Raw genomic sequence first — 16,604 nt, 5'->3', positions numbered from 1 at the left:
TAAATCCGCGAAAGTATCCCTTAGAGACGGGAAAGAATCCACGCCCAGAAACTGGTTACAAAACCAGGTAACATCGTATGCAGGTGGCAAAGCCAATTCTGCCTGCTGCATGTATGATTCTACCATTTTTGTGATTTCAAAAAGCAAAGCCTCTGTATTTCCGGGCGCAATTCCATACATTTTTAAAAGGAGGTTCATGTCTTTCAAGGTAGGTGCCTCCACCCCTTCCAAAAGCCGGTTCACAAGCTGCGGATCCAACGCAGGTTGGGAAAAATTAAAAATAAAAGAATGGACGTGAGAGACGCTTTGTGCTGTTTGTGTTATGAAATCGAATTTGTTCATCTCCAGGTAACTCCATCTTTTTCAGCTCTGCTCGCTCACTTTTGAAAGGAAAGGAGACTGATCTTGACGTCGGCGTTGGTTTTTCCAACGAAACGAATATTTTTTGGATTGAGATTTCACATAAGCATTGCACAATGATCCGCATTAGGCGGGGAGCAGCAATGATACCGCTGGCCGGGAATAAGTACCTATCCCTCTACTACTTACGATGTTTTTCGTTCTATTGAAATCCTGCGTCGAGCCGATGTTTCATTGATCGATACCGGGCACATTCACCCTGGGGACGGGCCCGTGCCGCGGCGAGTGGAAGCCGCGGGGCCGGTCCCCGCGTCGAGCCGATCCGGGCACATCCATCACATCAACTATTTCACTTTTCATACGCATTTATTGACGGACCGGTAAACTAGACCCGAAAAACTCCTATTTTTAAAACGAAAGACCCATCAAAAATTATGGCGCAACGCTATGACGAGCGTTCTCACAGGCCGGCACCTCGATGCATCCGTCTCAAGAGTTGTACACCTTACATGTGCTTCACGCCACAATCTCTCACTTTCTGCTCCTCCATCTGTCTCCATCATATAATCGATCTCACCTCTCATGTCTGAGTGAAAAAACCATATTTGTTAGTATATATCAAGGCCGAGAGGACACGTTCCTCTCATGTCGAGATTAGTATTAGGGACCCTTAGTATTATTAACCGGTTACTATACGTACATGCAGTGAGACAATCAATCTATGCTCTCATTCACATTTCATTCTAGCACTGACGACTCCAGCCCTATCTATCCCTAGAAGCAAATGGACCCTAGAAGCAAATGGAGTAAGTCCGATGGAACACTCGGATTGGAAAAGATAATTATACTTATAGGCATGGATGAAAAAAAACCGGAAGTCTTGGCTGTATGACAAATGCTCAAATAATTGAGCTGCGTATTCAGATCCAAACGATCAAGAAAGGATCCCAGACTGCTCAAGATTATCTGCGCAGGATCAAATTCCAGTCTGATCAACTTGCAGCAGCAGGAGAACCTGTGACAGACAAAGATCTTGTCTTGTACACACTTGGTGGATTAGGCAGAGACAGCCACTGATCAGATTCAGCTGACCTCAGAGGGGACTGAGATGGTGGAGAATAGCCACCAAGGAGAGTGGCAGAAGACATCATATCCAAGGACCAAGAGAGCAGCAAATAAGATGAAATGTAAGTCACCAGTCAAAGCCATGAGGAAGAGCTCAAGGATTCAGGACACTGGGCTGACCATCCAGGAGAAGGCGACACAGAGGGTATCACAAAAGAATCTGGAAGGTAATCCCTCTTGCTCCAAAAAAGCTTTTGCTATCCTAAATGCTGTCCCTAATACATATTATTATGAGATTGCTTCCAAAAAGTAATATGAAACTAAAAGGATCCAATGAAGAACCGGGGAATAGCTTATATCCAGTCCTTCTCTATGACTTGCCGAATAGACTTATTCGCAGCCATACACTGTCTTATTTAAAAGAGTCCCCTGTCTCGTGAACGATCGAACTTGGTAAACTTTGAAATAATCGTTTAGATAGCATTAGCCGCTTTTCTTCCTTTTCTCTGCCAGTCTTTCAAGTTCTCACCCTCCCAGAAAAGAAGGGAAAGTCTTCTTACTAGCTAGCTTTTATAGCGAATAGGGAGTTAAGGAGTGTAACTATAACCTATTTGTCACAAAGTTCAATACTCTCTAGAGGAGGTAAATCAATGGATACGGGTACGCCTGGTTGAAGCAGCCCCTACACTTCTATGGGTTGTTCCAGCCTCTGCTAGTGGGTGGTTTTTCATTTCTACAACAGGTGCTTGGTTCAAAAAAAGCTTATGAGTTGAGTTCGTCCTCAGCTACGGATTGGGGGCAGCATTCTCAGATTACTTGACTTGCTGCTAGCTTAGAGGAGAGAAAAAAAATCCCGCTTTCATTTACCTTTAAGTCTGAGAGAAGGCTTTTTCTTTCTATTAAAAGATCACAAATCAGAGGGGTGATCAGTCCTCTTTCAATCCTTCATCTTCTTATGAGTAGCCGCCACGGGGGTCCTCAGTCTGAATCCTCCACTAGCACAGTCAGCAGCTCTCGAGAGCAAAGCTCAAGGCCTCGACAGAGCTCCGATTCTTATACCAAGTGCTTCGGATGTTACGGGAGTCGGAGCGGTATCAGGCCAACGGCTCTTAGGCAGTGATGAGAGTAGTGGAAAATACATTCCGCTTGTGCGCATGCGCAGATCGCCCGCTGTGTGGAGACTGAAGAAAATTGAAGCTAAATAAACCTGACTCGCTGATACTGCACTCACTACGGGACCTGACAGAAAACTATGACTTTTGCACCGTATTTCTGTCTGAAGCGTGAGTTAAGCTTTAGCTTCTATCTCCGGCCCATCGGTCAGGAAAGGCGTGCGAAGGAAAGGGTTCTTGAGCACTTCCCAGTTCTCACTCAGGCCAAGAAGCTAAGGGAGAGGATATTCATCTTGTCTGAACACTCTTACACCAGACTTGAAAGAAAGCAAGGTGTTAGCATCCGCCTCAGAGATGTATAGGCGACCCGGCCATCAGACTTCAGAGGTAGTGGGCAGTGATGGTCAGCGCGACAGTTCGCCTACTATTCTTGGAGGATAATACGCGACCTTCGATGCGAGTGTGTTGTTTGTGACTGTGTTCGCGGTCGACGTTACGTCTATCCGAGGAGAGATGTGCTGAAGCGGCTGGACAGTCAGACGTGACGACCCGATATCGTGAAAGAGTAGTCGTATTGCTAAGTGATAGCACTACTTAAGGGATACGAAGGCAGATTGGGACCGAGCGGACTTGCCGCGGGGTGAGATTGGGATCATCCTGTGGTTACCGGATGATGGGAATAACTAAGCATAAATTTGGAAATGAGCACGAAATGTCTATAAATGAATTTTCTCATTATTCGTTATTTCCGGGTCTTTTCGTTGCATTCACTTACAACAAGAAACAACCACCAGCGTTTGGTGCAGCACTTGCATTTTGGTGCATTCTTCTTCCTTTCCTTGGTCTTTCGTTCCGTCATATTCCAAATAACTTATCTAATTACAACGTATTAACCGCTAATGCACCTTTTTTTTATCAAATCTCAGGGACATGGTCTAATCATGAGGGTAGTATTTTATCATGGTGTTGGATCCCAAGTTTTTATGGATTCCTTTTTTGTTACCGGGGTCGACCCCAAAGCCATAATGTCTCAAAACGAAGAGGCTATAGAGAAACTTTTATTTTTTCCTTTGTCTCGAACTTCGTGAAGAACTCCATTCTATCTCTCCAACAAAAAAGTCGGGCTGCGCCCAGTTGTACACTCCCTTCGTTCGGAGAACCCTTGTTGATTCTGAACTTCGTTCGCAAAGTAAGCGTCCTTTTAACGGGCCAGCCCTTTTTAATGCGCCGCTTGACCCTGTTTTGAAAATGAGCTTTGCTCTTCTGGGCGCTGGGCGCTCCCGTGGTTCGCGAGAAGAAAAGGACTAATCTTTTGTTACATCTGGCACGAGATGAGAAAAGAGAGAGCATCGATGAACAGCAGATTAGCGCGCGGGGTGAGCAGGCACAGAGAAAGTGTGGATGACGGAGTTGCGCACGAGGGAAGCGGAGGCTCGTCTCGTCGGCGGGGGCTAGCGGCGCGGGAAGCAGGGGGTTCAGTGTGATCGCGGGCGGTGGCGACTGGGCGGCTGGCGAGCAGCACGCTGCAGCACGCGCCGCTGAGAGCCCGTGCTGGCGGGGCTGCGATGAGAGAGCTTCGTCTATCGATGAACAGCAGATTGACGGAGCTCTTGGCATTGCTTTGTTTTTCTCTCCTTTCCTATCAGCGAGTTCCGATCCTTTTGTTCGAAATTTCTTCGTTCGTACCGAACCGCTTGCAGAATCAAATCCAGTTCCACAAGATCCTATATCAGCTATACATCCTCCTTGCATTTATGCCGGAGATGTCGCCAGTGCTATGGGCTTTGGGTTATGTAGATCAAAAATGATGAATGGGATTGTGGCACTCCACTCGCCGCCAATGCGGAAGGATGCCGCCGAAAAGAATGGAACGCTGCTTCGCTCTGCTGGATGCGTCGGATCCCATATAAGAAGCTCGCTCTTTACCCGATCATTCAAACATTTTGTGGGCGGCGCGCCTGCTCTATTGTTGCGTAGCAATAGAAGCCTGCTCATGCTGCTTCGGCGGCGCTTTTTCGCCTTCTCTTCGCTCTGGACAGGAGCGCTAATGGACACGGGGAGGGAGCAGGCGAAGCGTGTCGTTCGTAATGGAAAGAAAGACACCACTACTTCGCCTCTTTGTTGGACCGCCGGCGCGAACACGGTGGTCTCTGACCAGGACCAGGAACCAATTCGAATTTGGATCTTGACATGTCGGTTGTTTTTAACCGTAGGCATCTCGCCAGGAAGTTGGTGGGCTCATCATGAATTAGGTCGGGGTGGCTGGTGGTTTCGGGATCCCGTAGAAAATGCGTCTTTTATGCCTCGGGTATTAGCCACAGCTCGTATTCATTCAGTAATTCTACCCCTTCTTCATTCTTGGACCTCGCTTCTGAATATTTTGACTCTTCCATGCTGTGTCTTAGGAACCTTTTCAATACGGTCCGGATTGCTAGCTCCCGTTCATAGTTCCGCTACAGACGATACACGAGGAAGATTTTTATGGCGGTTCTTCCTTCTAATTACAGGCATATCTATGACTCTTTTTTACCAGATGAAGCAGGAGGCCTAACACACACTATACAGCCCAGCCCAATACTCAACACTCCCCCGGCTAAAGATATCTAACATGCCTATCTTGTTACAAATTGCTAAACCCTCACAAGGACCTACTCGTTTAGTAAAACAATCAGCTACCTGTTCACTATACTTAATGTTACCCCCTTCTTCGACCGAACAATCTCAATCCGAAGGAAGTATCGAAGAGGTCCAAGATCCTTTACCTCAAATGCTTCTCCCAGTCTTGCCTTCAAACATTTGATTTCTTCAACATCGTCTCCAGTAATCACAATATCATCCACATACACCGCCAAAATGGTGATATGGATTCGTCTATGCCGGTACTGTATGATCTCCATTACACTGAGAGTAGCCCATACCACAAACAACTCTCCTGAACCTGTCCACGCCCGTGGCGACTGTTTCAAGCCATACAAAGATTTCTTGAGCCTACACACCTTCCCATCAGTCTGTTTGTTCCAAAACCTGGAGGAATGTCCATATGGATCTCTTCTTGTAAATAACCACCATGAAGAAAAGCATTCTTCACATCTAGCTGATGTAAAGGCCACCCAAAGTAAGTTGACTGCGCATGAGATTAAGGTTCTCACCGTGTCCATCTTCGCCACTGGTGCTTTGGTCTCATCATAGTCTATCTCCCGTCTTCCTATAACCTTTTGCAATTAGCCTTGCCTTCTATCTATCCACCTTACCCTCTGGAGTCTGTTTTACGGTGAACACCCATTTGCATCCAACTGCTCTTTTTCCTGCTGGGAGTGGAAGAAGATCCCACGTCTTGTTCTTCTGAAGTGCACCAAGCTCCTCCTTCATTGCGTCTTTCTTTCCACCGGGGATCCAGCTTTGCAGCCTTCCAATCCTTTGGAATAGACACTGATTGTAGAGATGCAATGAATGCTTTGTGTGCGGGTGAGACATAAGAGTCTGAAACTCAATTTGCAATGTCATGCTCATAGCCATATCGGACCGGAGGCTTTCCAGCATTAGTCCTAGTCTCTCTGCGTAGTGCAAGCGGCAATTCCAAAGAAGTATTACCACCTGTCTCATTTTAACCTCCATCTTGCTCTTGTGGCTCCTCCTCGACTACCTCAGGTTGCTCTTGTGGTTCTTCATCCAAGACCACTAGCGGTACAAGAAGAAGGGGTCCCGGCTCGGGGGCGGGGGGTATCTTACTTCTTTTCCTCTGCGTTCGTGACAAGCTAGTAGGCACTCTTGTGTGGGTTGGCTCATTCCCCTGGAAAACGAATATTAAGAAGATAGATACCATTCCGTCGATACTAGATTCATTCTTTCTGCTCAAAAAGAACAAAGCCTCTATTGTGGGAAAAGTCTTTGAAACCCGAAGTTCTAAAATAGAAAATGGAATGAAGAAGGGGTGTGACCTTATGGCCAACTATACTAGCTCCCCTAGAGGGATAATATAGCTCCTAAAGGATGATTGTTTATGGTATATTACCGTAATTGGAGAATTTGACCTGGTGCTGACTTGCTGCTGTTCTGAGAAGGGGACCTTGCAAAGCTTGACAAGTTTTTTTTATATTTATCGATCCAATCTTTCTACAGATAGGCGCCTGCTATGGCAGCAATTAATTAATCTCCGCCTTAGCATACAAGGACCATGGCTCGCAGCGGGTAGTTACAGTGGTTTTGAGGAGACCCGCTCAAGGTCGCTGGTTCGGAGCTATTACGAGATCTCAAGGAGCGCCAAGCTCAATACGTGCAAGAAGAAAGAAAGGCTTCCACCTACGACTGCAGCTGCTGGTACTTTATCTCTATCGCTTTCAACTCCCGCTCCTTCTCCCTTTGGTTTCTAGAGGAAGTGAGAAAGAATAATATATCTTGTGTAACTAATCTTTCTTATCGAAAGGTTATAGTTCGTAGATCATTTCTATAAGGACTATTTGAGCCATATCCGGTGCTTTGGACCTCTTTTAGCTGCTAGGTATCTACTGGGTTCAATCCCCACTTCCGCTTGAAATGAGTAAGTCAATCCTCTTGCTCGGCTGTGATACGAATACTATTCATACGCAGACCCGGATCCAAGATATGGGGCATAGACAGATAAGAATGGCTTCTGAGTTGCATTCGTTGCACTCTGGAATGTGGGGCTCCTTGGATGATGTGATGGAGCGGTATCAGCAGATACTTGCAAAGATCAAATCAAGCAGAAGAAACAAGGAAGTTAACTCAGCGCCATCGGCTACCTTAACACGAACAGCTTGGGACAGAGGTGTAATGCCTGACAGAGAATCAGCAATAGAATGCATTTTGCATGCATTTTTCATCGAGTGAAACTACTTGAATAAACTGGAAGTTTTAAACCAAGTACTCTTGAAATCGCTACCCCCTGGGATGGAAAAAGAGGCTCAGGTTTTAGCCCTCCGTTTTACCCCGGAAGTCGTTGTTCGTCTTCCGATATGAGAGGATGGCAAGTGTCCGCAATGACTTAGCGACTTAGCCAATTGGTTACAGATTCTAGACTGATCGATCAGATCACATCATCTCAAGCAAAGAGCTGAGAGCAGAGAAGCGACATCGCTTCGACACTCCTTCCTCTTTTCATTATGAAACCAATATCAAGCAAGATATGAATAAGAGGGCGGCTCCCTGGATTGAACACATAAAGTAGTGCCAAGATCTCCTCTATGCGAGAGAGAAGTTCTCAGAAATGATGGAGCTGTTGGTTTCGGTCATTGTACGCTTGGTTGCTAAACCGCACCCTTTACGGCGTCTGTAGGAAGAATTCATTCTGGTCCCAAAACTTATAAGAGATCTCGGTAGTGAATATGCATTGCTGAATTCCAATAAGTTGGTACTTCGCATAAGGAAGAAGCTCGTGTTAAAGATAGTTTCATCCAGACCGAACCCTACCTTAGCGTCTCATCCCCACCCACCAAGTCTTTATCCGCGGTGAAAGGAGTGGTTTAATTCGATGCAAGGTGCAAACGAGCTTTTCCAAAGATGGAGTCCTTTCAGAAATACATGTGCCAGAAGAAAGCAGATTCTTTTTCTATCATAAAATGAATCTGCCTTCTGATGGCCATTTCGGTCCGTTGTGGGACCACGGCTTGCAAAGAAGGTATTTAGAGCAAAGAACTTCTTCCACTTTTGGGGATTCCACTAATTGATAGAAGGAAGTGGATGCGGCAGGATTGGCCCCAATTGAATCACTAGTAGAAGAGATCCACATGCAGAGACTGTTAGGGAGATGCAGATGGAGGGACGTTTGGATTGCTACTAGAAGGGCTTACGACGAATAGATTGTTGGAATGGCTTTAAGTGAAAGGGAATCCGGCAGCTTATATAGCGCTAGTGAGAGGCCTCCTAGTCTATTTCGATGGACGTCTCCTAATCCTTCTTTTTCTATGGGTTTAGGAATGCCATGCCAATAACAGATAGAGCAGCTAATGGTCAAGCCAGAGGCAGCAGGTCTCATTCCAGACTCCACTCAGAATACCCGGATCTTTTTCTAGACTCCACTAGGAAGACCTTGCTCTTTCACAGATACGGGGATCAGACATGGCTATCGCTTCGACAGCTTCTCCGGATGAAAAGACGCCACCCAATGGATGGAGTTGGAGGGACACGGAATCCTTCCTAAGATGTGCCTAGAGAGAACAATCCTTTCAGAATCTCGTACGTCTAAGTGATCAACTACTTGTGCCTCCGAAAAGCTAGAAATCAGTAAAAGGAATGATCTACAGATAGAGGGTTCAAACCATATAGCAGCACTCATCCCGCCCTGACCCGAGTCCCCTAGCCTCTCAGCTTTAGCAGTTGTTGTAAGGAGAAGTAGCAGGATTGTTAGTTTATGTGCCGAGCAGGCGCAGGGATGAGAAGAGAATTGCATAGAATAGAAGCAGCTAAGGCTCCTTCCTCTTCAGATTCCTACTAAAGGGCGGCAGGTGAGTGAGTCGGCCGCATTGTTCCATCAGTGTGTCAAGGTCCATCAGTGTGTCAAGCAAGTTAGAAGAATAGCTTGTGCTTGTAGTGCAACAGTTGCTGCAAGAGCAAGAGCTACTGGTAAGGTTTAGTGTACGAGCCAGATCAGAACCTGAACTCGATTTGTCACTGTGCGCCGCTAGGGCAAGGTCAGAATGAAGATAGCAAGGGACGTTACTCCAACTAGAGTAGTGAAATACCGAAATCATGGAATCTCTCCAGGAAGACAGTCAAGGAAAGGGAAACATTACTCTACTAGGAAATAAACTCGTATAAGAAAGAAGAGACTTGGATTCCGGATTCCAATCTTTGATCCAGTTTTAGGCCAGTGCTCAAACTTTGAGAGAAAGAGCTTTTCCCTCAACTTCACTCCCTTGACTTGACTCCCGACCGATGATCCTACTAATGTCATTTTGACAGCTATGGATATGGAATTCAAGCATGCGTAGACACCGGCCATATAGATTCTCTGACCTCTGCCCTGGAACCCCACATCGGGAGGCTGCCAGTACGTACTGCTATTTGACCTCGATACCCAGTCCGCTGATAAGAAAACTTCTGTTTCACTTAGGTGCTGCCAGTGTGGAAGAGGAGATTCGAGCCTCATAAGTGAATACGGAAATCCATCTGAACTGGTATCTATCCCTGGTAAGTAAGCTTCCTCGCTCGGTTTGTTTGCTATTGCTATAGTTCGATCCTTAAAGAGAATCACTGGCCCGGCTATCTCGAGGGATGGGATGATAATTGGAATGAGAATAGGAATTGGAGAACAGAAGCAAGTGTGGAAAATGTTACCAATGTCAATTAAAAGAGTTGGCATCGGATCGGTGGTGTCGTTCGGATAGAGGGAACGAATAGTGGGTGAAATCCAAAAATCTTCTTTCCTTTTGGGGATGAGAGCGACTACACTACATAATTGGAACTTGCCTTTGCTTTATTTCCTTAGCTTCATTGGTATTGGAATGAATTGTCTTCTATGTGGAGATCCAAGGCTTGGTTTTCTAGCTAGAAAGCCGTTGCTAGCATCTGTTTGATTGCTGGGTTGGGTTAGCAAGTTATTTATTATCCATTGGCCACATCGCGATAGCTGTACTAGAACTTGACTTTCCCATTCTTGAGACTAGCCTGGCCACTACTTTGTTTGATTTTCTTGTCCGGGGTTGATGGATTTGCTGCTCTAAGGCATTGGAGGTTGAAAATTAGCATCTCGTAATGATCAGGATCTCTTGCCAGGTCAGGATAGCATCCATTCACTAATCGAAATCCACTTTTCATTCTTGTTTATGGATATGGATCTGTTGTATCTGCTAGAGCTTGCCCCGGGCATTCAAGCAAGAATTTCCTGCTCCCTATTCTCCGATAGATCTGCTCTACGTTCCGGATCGGTAGGAAGGTATCGGGCTAGAAATCTCAGGAAAAGCAGTTTTTCTTTAGTGAATTGACGCGGTCTATCCTCTGTTATCAACCCAATGAGTAACGTATAATGTGTAGAAGAAAAATGGAAGCTTTATAGCACATTCCCTCTCTTTATCGGGATTTCCTTCAACGGGTTTCAAAAGTGAGTTCTAGGGCAGATTCGTCTAAAGAAACAGGGCTTGTCCCAAAGCCAACTCATAACAGGCTCCCTGACCCACGGAATCAAGATCGATTTCCTTGCATCGGGACTTGCTTCTCTTTTCATTTCACATCCGAGGATCGATTTCAAGAACATGGTCAACTTCCATTCGATTCACACTCTTGATGAAACACATCGCTCCGCACTCTTGTTCGAAACTCTACTCTGGAGAAGGGCCCCCGGCTAAAGAGAAAGATCTGATCTGTCTTGTCCCTTGGGATCTTAAGTGTGGAAAGAGTCTAGTCTCTTCCATTGCCAACATTGAGTGTAGGCTGTCTTTCTACTCGGATAGGAGTGCGCACTAGAAATCTCTTCTCTTCTCTTCAGCAACAGTGGATTTCTAAAGCAAAGGTCGAGTACTACTTCTTCCCCATTGGCCAGGCCCCAGCGTAAAATGGATCTCTGATCTTGCCATTCCTTCAGATCTGGAAGTTTGCACTTTCTTCGGAATGTTAAATAATGTATCAAATATGCCTCCGGCGAAAAGAAGGTAGGTAGAATGAAAGGAAAACAAACCACGGAATTGGAGAATCAGTTGTTCCTTTGCAGTGAGTGGAGTCAAGCTCGTTCTCAGCCGTATCCACTATAGGAGGTTTGCTAGACGAAGAACGGGAACAGGCAGGCTATTGCTTGAAGGAAACTAGGAACTGGGATTGATTGTCCGCTCTGAGATCGGTATTCGTTCTGTTCTCCTCGGTTCTGGGTCTTCATCTGTTCTGTAGACTAGACCCGCACATAAGGAGAGGCTAGCCTAGGAATCAGTCAACTAGACTCGCACTGAAAGCCAAGCCATTCAACAGGGATTCTCTGAACTGATACGATACGACTATTCAACTTCCAACTATCTCCCCTGCCCTGTTGAGGTAAGAACCAGGACAATAAGGAAAACCTCTAGAGCACTTAGCCAAGCCTTAGCCTGATATTGAGATAAGATAGTAGTTGCACACATGGAACTAGCCTTAGATCAAATCTGGGATGATGCCATACCCATATCCCTTCTTCCCAAGCTCAAAACCATTACTAACGGAAATATACGCAGCACTCATAAATGAAACTAGACCCGCACGCACCGCACCTAAAAAGCAAGTTCAACCAACCAACCAAGCAAGGAAGTGAGCTCCCTATAAAGGAACTTCGCCCAAAGAAAAGAAATGGTTTCGGTAATGGCGCATCTTCACTTCACAGTCTTTCTCGAGCCTCATCAGCCCAACAAGCAAGCTTTTTTATTGCTACGCGCCTCCGCCTCTCTATATAATGATAATGGGAAGAATCTTTTGAGCGAGAATCATGTAGTTATATAAATTACTTATATAGTTAGTTAGAAGACAATCTCCCCTTTATTGCTTTTGCATAGCATTGAGCATTATATATGGTTAGCCGCGGATCCAGTGGATAATGCGAGACTACAACGTATAGTGTTACCGACGATGTTTCGCTTTCGTCTTCGGTGCCTGGCGTGGTGCTATCATCACATTGATCTACCCGCCCTTCTATTCCCTTCCCTAGCTTTCGTGTTTGAGTAGTAGCGCCAGATTTCGATTCGGATGCAAACTTAGCACAATGCCCGGTAAGCTAAACACTCGATTCTACATCTCCGGGGATGCAACGAACTTCTACTTCTAGATAGGTCTAATAGATAGACGGCTAATAGATAGACGGGGGGCCCACTAGTCCTGTATCGCGGTAGTTCAATACATACTGACAACGAGAGAACGAACCCAGTACCTATAGTACAACAAACACCACCATTACTTGCGTCACTAAATTGAAGCATAGAAAGAGGTGGACCGCGCCTTGGATAATTGGTCGGATACAGCCGTAGACCGCAGAACTCGATAGGACACACAGGGTACGATACAGAACTCCTCAAGACACAGTAGTCAACTGCTTCACTCCTACGCATTATCCTTTCTTTGAAAGGCAAGATTAGGGAGCCAATTGAGTGAACAGACGAAGTAGCTTGCTTTGTACTACCGACATCTTAATACGATATTCTTTGCTACCTTTTCCAATGACAAGCCAGACTTCAGAACTGATTGGACACCAGAGTCGATAGCTTACTTGGGACTACCGAAACAACCAAAGAGCAGCTCTCATCTTTCTAAAGAGGAGGTGGATTTCAGTGATAGTGAAAAAGAGAGACCAACAGAAGCCCTATCTGGGCGAAGCAAGCCAGTGCCAGTGCAAGGAGCAAGCTTACCTGCCTCAGAGAAGATCCCGTAAAGGGTGGTACATTTTCAACTACTTCACTCGAGAAAATCGAATGCATTTCCGGGTCCCATCCTCACCTGCTTCTCTCTTCTGCATGACTGTTATGTTCCCTCCTGACATCTTAGAGAAGTCAAGTATTCTACTTCTGATCTATCAACTCTGACCCACAACTAGCGCTAGGGAAATGCTATTCTCGAAAGCAAGGGATTGAGTGAGATATGCAACAAGCAAAGAAAAATGGAACCCAGCAACCCGGAAACTACAGAAGCCTATCTAGCTTATACGATCACAGAAATGAGAGAAGGAGAATGAGAACATCCACGGAATATAGTGATTCCAGATGGCGAGGGTTCTTTCCCTATCAATCTGCCCTGACCCATCAAGCTATTCAGCAGCAATCCAGCCAGACTACTTTAAAGGGTGCCACTAGACTCTGACAGAAACATAGCCCTATGACAAGGATACCCATCATTCCTATTCAAGGACTGGTCCAATTCTCTTCATTCACCATATTTAAGGGGATGCTTGGGGGCCCATGACATCCTTCCTAAACAGGAGCTATTGATCCAACACCTGAACCATATTTATTGCGAGGAGCAATCCGGTTGCTAAAAGAGGAAGAGCTTCTAAGTTCGAGTCCTGATCCCGAGATCAATGGGTTTCCACTTATGCCCGGACCAGAAGTAGCATATATGAATTAAAGGGAGATCTAATCAACCGAGCTGGGTGAGGATTCTGAGATTATGTATTGGTCATTGGCTACAGGTGAATATAATTAGGTTCGCTGATCATCCAATATGACCCGCATCAGGTCGCGCATTAATTAAGTGGTGGGCTATACAAGTGGGAAAGTACGGGCAGTTGCATGTTTCCTTTGTTTCAAAACAATGTGAAAAAGGCGGGTGTGATGAAGTTGGGAGGAGGGGGCAAGGTATATAGAATGTGAACAATGGGTGGAAATCGGAGAATAGTGCCAGAACAGCCGTTGCACAAATATGAGAAATCAAGGGTTGTGGATGGTGGAAAGTATCGAGTTGTTCTAGTTCCTGGCCTTGGTGGTTGGCCCATGCCCGAGGGATACTATGGCGCATCTCTTTCTGCGGGAACTAAACAAGTTGCCAATAATAATAGATATCCCATAATACTTTTGGGCAAATCCGGGACGGGATATTCCTCGATTACAGAGGCAGCAGTTGCAGGCTCAGGTGCTGGTGTGGCTAAATCTACATCAATAGCAGGATCAGGATACGATTCTTACTCGAAATCAATATTCCCGGTTTCTTACGAGATAAGATATGTATGCCGGTCCAACTAAAGGAAGGGTGGTTTTGAGCTTGGGTTTCAGGCGCCGGGCTTTTCTACTGATGAAGTGCGGTGCACATCTAAAAGAGTGGAATATCCCGTTCTACTATCAAAGAAAGAATCGAATCCGCCGCTTGTTTTTCTAGCTATCAAATCCCTTGCCCAACAGGAACAGGATCTCTTGCCGGCACCGGCACGAATCGAACTGCGGATCAGGCGTGTGGAAACGAATCTCTTGGATGCTCTGGGATTGGGGAAGCGAAAGCAGTTATCGAGTCAAGTCAGGAAAGCAGTCGAGCTACTACGGTACAAGAAGAATCTGTATTCGCAGTGAGAAATAACATATGGAATCTGCCACCCAAAACAATAGGAATAGGCTTGCTTGTCCGCTCTTAGATCGGTTCATAGCTCAGGCTCTGGTTTCTAGCAGATGTGAATGAATTCATTTCTACTCTGGTCCGGGGAATGGCCTGTCATTCGTACATTCGTATTCGTATTGGATTGTTGGAAGGAAGCAGTTCGCATTCTCGTTCGAAGAAAAGGTACTTGTTCGAGGAAAGAAAGCGTATTAGTGCTCTGGGCTAATCGGTCGGGTAGAAGCTCGTAACAAGAGCAAGCATTGGAGAAAGCGTATGTACTCATTCTCGAGTTAGGAAAGCACTTGTTGGCATTGGTGTCGGAAAGTAAAAGCAAGCAAGTTTTTCATATAGTTGTTTTTGTGTAGTGATCTCTGTTCATGGAGATCACGAGGCCACTGATACCCCATGTGGATAGGTGGGATAGAAGAGTGGGCATGTGGGCTTCTATCAAAAGAGGAAAAGATACCGCCACGCTCATATCTCCCTTCTCACCTCTGGGAGGGGGAAACTAGCACTTTCGCACTAGATGGTTAACTCTAAGTTTTTTCTGAAGTAGGTTGTTCAATGCTAGTTCAATGATTGAGCCATCTTCCTATCACCAATAACAAATGGATAGCATGCGTTGTGCAACCAATCCTACCCTCAGTTGTAGTAAGCTGAGTGTGATCCGCAGAGAGCAAAGTGTGTATCACATGAATTTGATAGCTCAGGCCTTGGAAGGACCTTTTTGGCACTAGACAGACTCTTTAATATCGATGGCAGCAACTATCCATTTTCTCAATTAGATTACTGCGTGTGCGCTTGTGTGCTCCAATCTTTAGTAAATAAAGCAAAGATTTCTGAGCTAGGAATCAGAGGAAATGCTCTGACTCAAATCCAGATACAATTTGATATGTCGGAGACCTGTGTGACTCCCTACATGTATTTGAAGAGTCCCTCAGGATCATATCACAATAAACTAGACTGGTCAGGATGCTCCAACTAACAATCTAGAATCCATACTTGATAGGATCAAGAATAAAAAACATGATATCATTAATAGCATATTGAAAGATCCCAATCATTTTTCTTGATAACTTCTTCAACCTACCTATTTTTCGTATAAATTGGATCAATTATTAAAAAAATAAGGAGCAAACATAGGTATCAGATATCAGGAACATAAGCTTACCCGGGAGAAATGCACTCTGTGTTAGTCCGATCACTTAGCTTTTGCTTTCGCACTCCCTACTGATGCCTATTGCATGACTCTCATTCAGTCAAACTAGAAACTATGTTTACAGCTGGAACGATGAATGTAATCCTACTATTATTTAAGGGCAGGGTCGTCTGAGTACGGTACTATGGACATCAGGGCATATTGGATATAGTCATATAATTTGGTGTGCTGACAAACCCAGAAAGGTTTCTACCTATGCAAGGAAAATGAAGAAAGCAGGCCAAATACTGAAATGTATTAAGCTATTGATCGGGGGACATAACACTATGAGGGTTGTTAAGGCGGGGCTAGGAGCTTGGTATGCTGCCGACTCAGAATCAAATGAGCACAGGGGACCCTAGTCAACATTCATATTTCTACCCACCGGTGGATGATCGGTCACCTTAGTTCCAATTTAGCTACTGTTCATTTTGTTGAACTCCAAGAAGGACCGATTGAAAGTGCGTTATATCGACTAGAGGGGGGTGAATAGGCGATTTTTATGAAAGTCTTCAAAACGTGAGAGTTGTGAAGACAAACAGTGAAGATCATGCCTATTACTATGCAGCAGAAGTTAGATTACACTAGGCCAGCCATGGTCATGTATTCAATAGAGTGAAAGCGCAATGACAAACAGCTTCAGTGTAATAAGGATCAGGTAGGAGGAAGTTATGAAGCCGAACAGATCATACATTCATGTTGTGAAGACAAAAGATAAAGCAAGCATGCAATGGCTTCACAATGAATAACTGTAAGTGAAAGGAGGTGAAGATGAAACCAGTGACACGTTGAAGACAATGATTTGTTGGACCAGTTCCAGTTGCTGTGACAACTGTACGTCTGGTTGGAGCGGCTAGGTATTTAAACCAAAGGACACACAGTCC

General features: G+C 45.3%; 1 pseudogene; it reads left to right on the top strand.

The window, feature by feature from the left end:
• Nucleotides 1-3,185: 3,185 nt before the first annotated feature.
• On the top strand, nt 3,186-14,748 carry LOC125554650 (annotated as a pseudogene).
• The last annotated feature ends 1,856 nt before the right edge of the window (nt 14,749-16,604 follow it).

Source organism: Triticum urartu, chromosome 4 (assembly GCF_003073215.2).
Source record: "Triticum urartu cultivar G1812 chromosome 4, Tu2.1, whole genome shotgun sequence".
NCBI classification, from domain to species: Eukaryota; Viridiplantae; Streptophyta; class Magnoliopsida; order Poales; family Poaceae; genus Triticum; species Triticum urartu.
The sequence above is the reverse complement of the archived record's forward strand: the minus strand, read 5'-3'. Positions and strand labels throughout refer to the sequence as shown.